The sequence below is a fragment of the Prunus persica genome, chromosome G1, assembly GCF_000346465.2.
Source record: "Prunus persica cultivar Lovell chromosome G1, Prunus_persica_NCBIv2, whole genome shotgun sequence".
NCBI classification, from domain to species: Eukaryota; Viridiplantae; Streptophyta; class Magnoliopsida; order Rosales; family Rosaceae; genus Prunus; species Prunus persica.
Window position 1 is genome coordinate 23,233,537 of NC_034009.1, and position 7,781 is coordinate 23,241,317.

General features: G+C 38.4%; 1 pseudogene; it reads right to left on the bottom strand.

The window, feature by feature from the left end:
* LOC18793983 lies at positions 2,429-5,067 on the bottom strand (annotated as a pseudogene).

The following is a 7,781-nucleotide window of genomic DNA, read 5'->3' on the forward strand; positions in this document are numbered from 1 at the left end:
GATTGGGGTTAAAAGTGAAGAGTATTGGTTGGTATATATAGAAAAAAATAATAATCATTAATTGTTGGGTATTTTTTTTAAAAAAAATTTCAAATTTTTTAAATTATTTTATTGCACAAAAATTCGCTACTATTGGATTGGAGGAAAAATCTGATTGAAGAGCCCAGACGACGCCATGTGGCTCCTAGCCGTTGGCGGCACTGTAGTGTGCGCGTTTCGACTGCGAAGGTTGACGTCAGCGTGCTGAGGTCATCCCAAAACTCGGGCAAGCCTCCCCCTCGGGCCAGCCCAGTCTCGTGGCCCCCACCTCCTGCCTGGGCCAACCTTTGCTGCTGGAAACGATTTTTGGGCCCAAAATCCCCCTAGCCCGAGTTGCTGGAAATGCTCTAAGAAGCTGCGAGCAAGTGAAAGGTCTGAGACCCTGAACCGAAATGCCTCATATTTTCCCCATTGCTTTTCAATTTTATACTTTTCCATCTTAATATCTGTAGACTACATTTGTCATATATGGTTGGCAAATATATATGGTAGTAAGGTTGTTCGTAGGAGGAAGGAGCCACTGATGGTGAGAGTGGAAGGAAAATTTCTTCTCAAAAAGCTAGAGTCGTGCCTCGAAAGTAAGGTTCGGGATGCGAAACTTAAGGATTCAATGGGCGAAAAAACACAAAAACAAGGCGAGCAGCAGCCATGCGCAGATGACCACGTTAGCCAACTAGAGGAGGATTAGGAATCAGATGAATAGCATCAACTCTTTCAATCCCTTCGTTAGACTAAAATATTTTTTTAATTTATTTGCTAGATATATTGTGGTGTAATTAAATTTAAAATAAAGAAAATAATGATATGGTTTAGTGAGCCATCCATCTCATCTGTCTTTCCTTTCTTGTCGTTGTGATAGAATGTTTGAAAATTTCAGTTCCACCACGTAGCTTTAATTTTCTATCTCCATTCATTTTTCTCTCCTCATAACCTTACCCCGTTCAGAAGTTAGGAAGGTGACATCTAATGTTGGCATTAACGTAGACACGGTGAATCATTGTACATGATTTGTGTACTGTTTATTCAACTTTTTTTGTAATAGTTTGTTTAGACCAGCTTCCTAAAAAACTACTTGTATTTGACCGTCATATCGTTATATAGTGTTATCAATTCACGTTAAATTTATTATTTTGACATAAAATTAATAAATAAAATATGTATTATAACATAAGGAATGTAACACCAAGCAACTGTGCGACGGTCAGTGCATCTCACCGAATAACTTCTCCAATGCATTGCTAATTTGCATAAACGGAACTGGGCACATGAATTTGATTGTGGAAGTTTTGATCAAGGGTCCTATCTGAACCACTTGTTCAATGTTGTTGCCATTTCCTTACTTGGATTCAACAATGAGGCTTGGCTCAGGAACTAATGGCCTGGCTATCTGGGCTTGGGCTGTAGATGGTGCGGGTGGTAGGGGCGGTGTGCAGAGATGAGAGGAGGTTGGGGCGGGTCTGTTGGGGGTGGGTCCGCGAAGGGTGGTTGGTGGGAGAGAGATTGGGAGGGGTTTGCTGGGGCTGGGGAATTTTTTTATTTTTTATTTGGTTTTAAACATATTGTATTATATTAAAACTATATATTTTAATTTATTTTTATATTGCTTATTTTTTAAAGAAATGAATTTTTTAATAACTTATAGACCCATTTGTCCCTCTAAAAATAACAGAGTTGAAACAAATTAACAAATCCTTGAATTGCTTCAAATTGAAATCACATGAACTTTTTTTTTTTTTTTTTAAGGACCTTTCCTATTGAAAAGGGCGTTAACATAGTAAACTCACACACACAACACAAATGCTAGGACTCGAACTCAGGATCTTGCCTAAGGGAATAAATACTCCAAATCACTATACTAGTGAGTCCTTTGCAACCACATGAACCTTAATAATAAAAAAGACTAACATCAAAATACCCCCTCGGGATTTGGATTCATTTTGAATTTGGACTCCGGGGTTTCAATTTCATCAATTTACACCCCAATGTTTTAAAATTTGATCAATTTACACAATCTGTTACTTTGACCGTTTAGTATTCTGTTAAATGGATGACGTGGCAAATGAGAGACCCACTTTGTGTTGATGTGTAAATAAAAATTATTTAAAAAATCCTTAAAATAATAAAACATTTTTAAAAAAAAATTATGTTTTTTTTAAACATAACTAAAACAAACCCGAAAAATCCAACTCTCTCCCCCAGCCATGTTCTTCGACCCACCCCACAAATCCGCCGCCGACCTACCCCAACAGTCCCTTCCTGACCTTGCCCCAACCCCCACAGATCTGCCCATCCCAACCCACTATCTCCTTCTCTCTTCTTCCTCCCTCTCCCCCTCTCTTCCTCAACAGTCAAGAATGAAGATCTAGTTAAACCCCAAAACACAAAATGGAATACAAGCAACATTGAATGTCTAATTGTCTTCTTTTTACTAAATATATTTTATTACTTAATATGTTTTTTTTCCTTAACCCCTAGTCAAGAACATAACAGGACGTCAAACATACATACCCAAGTAATTCATTCAAAATTTCCCACAAGAAAGAAAAAAGGAAACCTTTACAACCACTATAGAACTGATCCAATCACACACCTACAAAACTGATCTAGCCACTAGCGACATATCAAACATGTTCTGCAAATGAAATTTTCATAGCCAATAACTGAGGTTGGTTGAAGCCTTTACTTCTTCTATCCATACAAATGACTACATAAGTCAACCAATTCCAACCCAGAAAGACAAATAGGATGCGATCCGTTCTTCTTGTTTTCCAATCCCATCACAACATACACAAAAACCCCACTTCATCAACAGTCAAGAGTCTCTGCAACTCTTGAACCTATTCCCTCTTGCATCCTCATCAACCAAAGAACACGCACCAAAACCCCATTTTTCCTTCACCATTCGAGCAACCGACTCGAAAACACCCTCTCAGAGCACTCGTCTCAGCCAGGTCCGACTCCGCTACCGTAGCGGAACCGGCAAGAAAGCGAAGCTCTGAAAGATCAGGAAGTCGAAAAGCAAGTCCAGGTCTCATCAGGGTCCAATTTGCATCTTCCATTGGTGCCGCTTAAGGAGATGACGTCGGGTGGGTTCAAGTTGGATTTCAGGTTCAATATGTCTAGCAAAATGGTGAATGGTCGAATCGCAATTCTGGGTTTAACAATCAAGAGCCTCATGAATGTTGGGTTGTTGACAAAGAGATAGGGAGAGGGAGGAAGAAGAGTGTGGATCGGGGAAAGGTTGTGGGTCGGAGAATATGGCTGGGGGAGAGAGTTTTTTTTTTTGGTTTTTTTAGTTATGTTTTAAAAGTTTTAAAAAATAATATTGATGTTTTAATTATTTTTATTGACACATCAGCACATAAGTAGGTCCTTCATCTACCACGCCATTCATTTAACAAAAGACTAGACGGTCAAAGTAACGGAATGTGTAAATTGATCAAATCTTAAAACATTGGGGGTGTAAATTGATGAAATTGAACCTCCGGAATTCAAATTGAGAATGACCCCAAACCCCAAGGGGGTATTTTGACATTAGCCCTAATAAAAATGATAAACGACAAGAGTCAAAAATGACATTTTGCCTTTACTTATTTATTCTAAAATTTGAGCATAATATTGTCTAATATTTTTGGACTGCAATGGAACTAGGTCCAGTAATTAATTGATATCTTGTCACCAATGTCATCCTTGAAAGTGAAAGACAGTTCATTAACAAAATGTGTTGCCCATTATTATTAATCTCAAATGGTAACTGAACTGGAAAACTACCTTAATTGGTTGAGCGAACTTCCTTCCAGCAAATATCAAAAACAAAGCCATCCATGTTCCCAGCAAAGAAAGTTTGGTTCCATCATCCATCAACCCACTCTGTGTTTCAATTCAAATGAGCATGAATTTCATCAATGCACAAGCAAACCCCAGTGTAGCTTCGCAGCAAAAAAAAACCAACAATTGAACTGAAAAGTTCCTAATTTGATCAAAATTTTGGCCCAAAAAATGAACTTTCAAGGGAATTTGACAAGCATTCAACTTAAAGTCTAAAACGCCCCAATTTGATCAAAAATTTGGCCCACAAAATGGAACTTCAAGGGAATTTGACAGTCATAAATTGCAATTCCATGAGGCAACACAACGCCAAACCTTGAAGAAACGCTATACCCATGGCAATTTCATTCACAAATTGAGAGCTTCAAATAAAAAATAAGATGGAATACCTCAAACAAGTAAGGATCGGTCGGCCTCAACAGCCTCCACCTTAGGACCTGAAATTTACAAAAGGAAAAAGAAAAGGTGAATTAATTAAGAAAAAGAGGGGAAATGATATGATAGGAAAGGAGAGGATAAGGTAAGTTAGGGTAGGGAGGCGGACCATGGAACTCAAGAGGACGATGGTCCTTGCCCCAACCAATGCCACGAGTGGACTCGAGGTACTGGTGGACGAGGTGGCGGCACTTCTGGAGGTGGTTGACGATGTCGATCCACTTCTCTCACATTATGTGCTCCCTCATCTCCAGCATAGACACCGGGTACATGTACGGATTCGCCGGATCAAAGTCATCCGGCGGTGACTCGTCAAAGTTCACAACTCCCTTTCTCCTTCCCATTCACACTTCACTCTCTCTCTCTCTCTCTCTCTCTCTCTCTCTCTCTCTCAAAAAAAAAATATTGTGTTACTCAAGAAAGAGAGCAGCTGTTCAATATGAGCACGCTTAAGCTTTGGGCCTCGTTGAAATGCAACTGTTTCACTTACAATTAGGGTTGGCAACGGGTCGTGTCGTGTCGGGTTCGTGTTGTGTCGGGATAATAAACGTGTCAAGAATGCTCAACCCGAACCCAACCCATTTAATAAACGTGTCGTGTCGGGTTCGGGTCGTCTTTTATCGTGCGGGTTTCGAGTCGTGTAACGGGTTCATAAAGAATAACATACATGTTACAAAACTCACAACCGAAAAAATTTTAATTAAAAAAAACAGAGAGAGTAGAGAAAATATAAGGAAAAGAAAGAAAGAAAAAAGATAGAGAGAGGAGAGAAGAGAGAAGGAAAAGAAAGAAAAAAAATAGAGAGAGAGAGAGAGGAGAGAAGATTGAAGGAAAGAAAGAAAGAAAAAAGAGAGATGAGAGAAAACTAAAGAGAAAGAAAAAAAAGGAAAAAAAAATGAGAGAAGAGGAAAGGAAAAGAGAGGAGAAGAAAGAAGGAAAAAAAAAGAAAAAAAAAAGAGGAGAAGAGAGATGGAAAAGAAAGGAAAACTCAAAAGAAAAAGAAACATTATAAATATCAAAAGTCATACCATAAAATCACAAAGTTGGTTGTAGCATGGTGGATAAGATGTTTGAGAAAATGAGGATGGGAGGGGTTCGAAACCCCTTGTGTGTGTGTTGAAGTCTCCATTTGTCTTTATTTTTTAGCGGGTTAGCGGGTTGTACACGGGTTGACACGACCCGTGACACGACCCGTTTAATAAACGGGTTAGATAGGTATTATAGCGGGTTAGCGGGTTGACCCGAAACCCACCCGTTTATTAAACTGGTTAGAACGGGTTGACCCGAAATTGACCTGTTTTTTTATCGTGCGGGTTGAACCCTCTAATTTCTCGTGCGGGTTTCGAGTCGTGTATCGGGTCGTATCCGAAATTGCCACCCCTACTTACAATTGCTTCTCGCGTAGCCGTTATATTAGATTCAATAATGTTCTCATATAATGTTTTCCTATACTATTCTCACTAGATAACCACCCATTATTCGTAAGGAACATTGAGACCCATTACAACTGTTTTTCTTGATTAGTGTCTTTAATACCGTTTATATTTTTGGATTTTGCATCTCTCTCAAACAAGAAAAAAAAAATTGTGTTTTTCAAGAAAGAGAACAACTGTTTAAAATGAGCATGCGCAAGTTTTGGGCCTCATTCTAGTTCAACTGTTTCACTTACAATTGCTTTTCGTAGAGCCATTAGATTATATCCAACGATGTTCTCATGTAATGTTCTCATATAGTTGTTCTCACTAGATAGCTGCCCATTATTCGTAAGGGACATTGAGACCAGTTACAACTATTTTTCTTGTTTGGTGTTTTTAATACCATTTATATTTTTGGATTTTGCATCTCTCTCTCTCTCAAACGAGAAAAAAAAAATTGTGTTCTTTAAAAAGAGAACAACTGTTTAAAATAAGCAAGTGCAAGAGACGACGTCAAACTGTTAATGCTAAACAATGGAGATGAGGGATATTCCATCTTAACTTCGTAAAGATATGGGATGTTTAGTAACGATTCCCACAGAAGGCACTAAACTGTTGATGCTAAAAAATGGACAGCCAAAATTGAAACCAACTTAGAGAAAAAAAATGCCTTTGGTACCTCATGGACCTTCGGCAGACAGAGAGTGACCTAGAAAAAATGGGGAGAGGGTGAAGGCCTTGGCACCGGTGTGGTACCAGTCGAAGGCTCTTCGAAGCTTAAGTCAAATAAGAATGGAGTAAATAAATATGATTCGGGTGATCAAATTGTCATTACCTGTGTAATAGGGCAAGTACCCTATTTATAGGCAAATGTATGCAACACCTTGGCATGGTATTTCAATGTGGGATTCATGGGCATGGCCAGTATGGCTGCCACGTGTCCTTGGCCACTATTTTATTTGTAGTGTCTTTTCACGGAATAAAGGTTTCTATGGCCAAAGGCGTTTTATGGGCTTTATTGGGCTTCATGGGGCCTCGTGGTCCGAAGAGCCTAGTCATATATGGTATAAACAATGCTCATGTTTAGCAAGATGCAGAAAATTTAGAGGTAGGTTCAACCAACAAAACAAAACATTCTATATGTAGGTATGTATGGAAACATGAGTGACCATGAGGGAGCAAGAAAACCAAAAAAATCAATAAGTATTCTTAACTGCAATTGGTAACTGGTTCTGATTTATTTGCTGCTGCAGAGCGACCATGATATAATATTAACGTATATATTCTATATATTATATACATGGGGCGGATTCGTGGCACTATGTTTTTGACACAAGTTTTGGCACTATATTCTATATATTATATACATGGGGCGGATTCTATATATTAATAATGACATATTATATCTATACTTGCTTTGTGAATATGTTTACAACTTCTGTTTTCTATTTTATAAAATCACATCCATACTTTCTTTGTGGATAATAAAAGAAAAAAAGAGTAGGTTGGGTGGAAAAGTAGAAACAGTTTACTTAAAGTTGTGAATGGCGAGCTTCCTGCGTGCGAGATGAGTTGGCAGAGCATATATAAGGTTTATGCCCCTTGTATGTTGACGAAGTATAAGCATTGAGTAGCTCTAATGATTGATCTCATTAATTGTGAAATCAAAGTGTACTATTCAATGGTTTCACTTATTCAGGATGAGATCCTAAAGGAAGAGCCTCGCTTTCAAATTCGCTTCCAAATATTTTAAAGCTATGGACTTTTATGAATTCGGCGTTCACGCAAACAATTGCAACCGAGACTAGAGGTGTCCTACAACAGTCTAATGAGTGAGCACAACTTGTTAATTTAATTTTATTACTTTAAATTGTCAATTATGCTCGAATGTATTACTTGAATGGATAAGAATATTGTGGCATGTTCGTGTTGAAATACATTGATTTTCTGAGCGCAATGATTCCTTTAGCTAGTTGCACCTTGTTGAGGCCCAAAAAATTCACGGTTGGGCCCGAATATATTCTCGGCCCAAAACGATATATTATTGAGAAAAGACCAAATTTG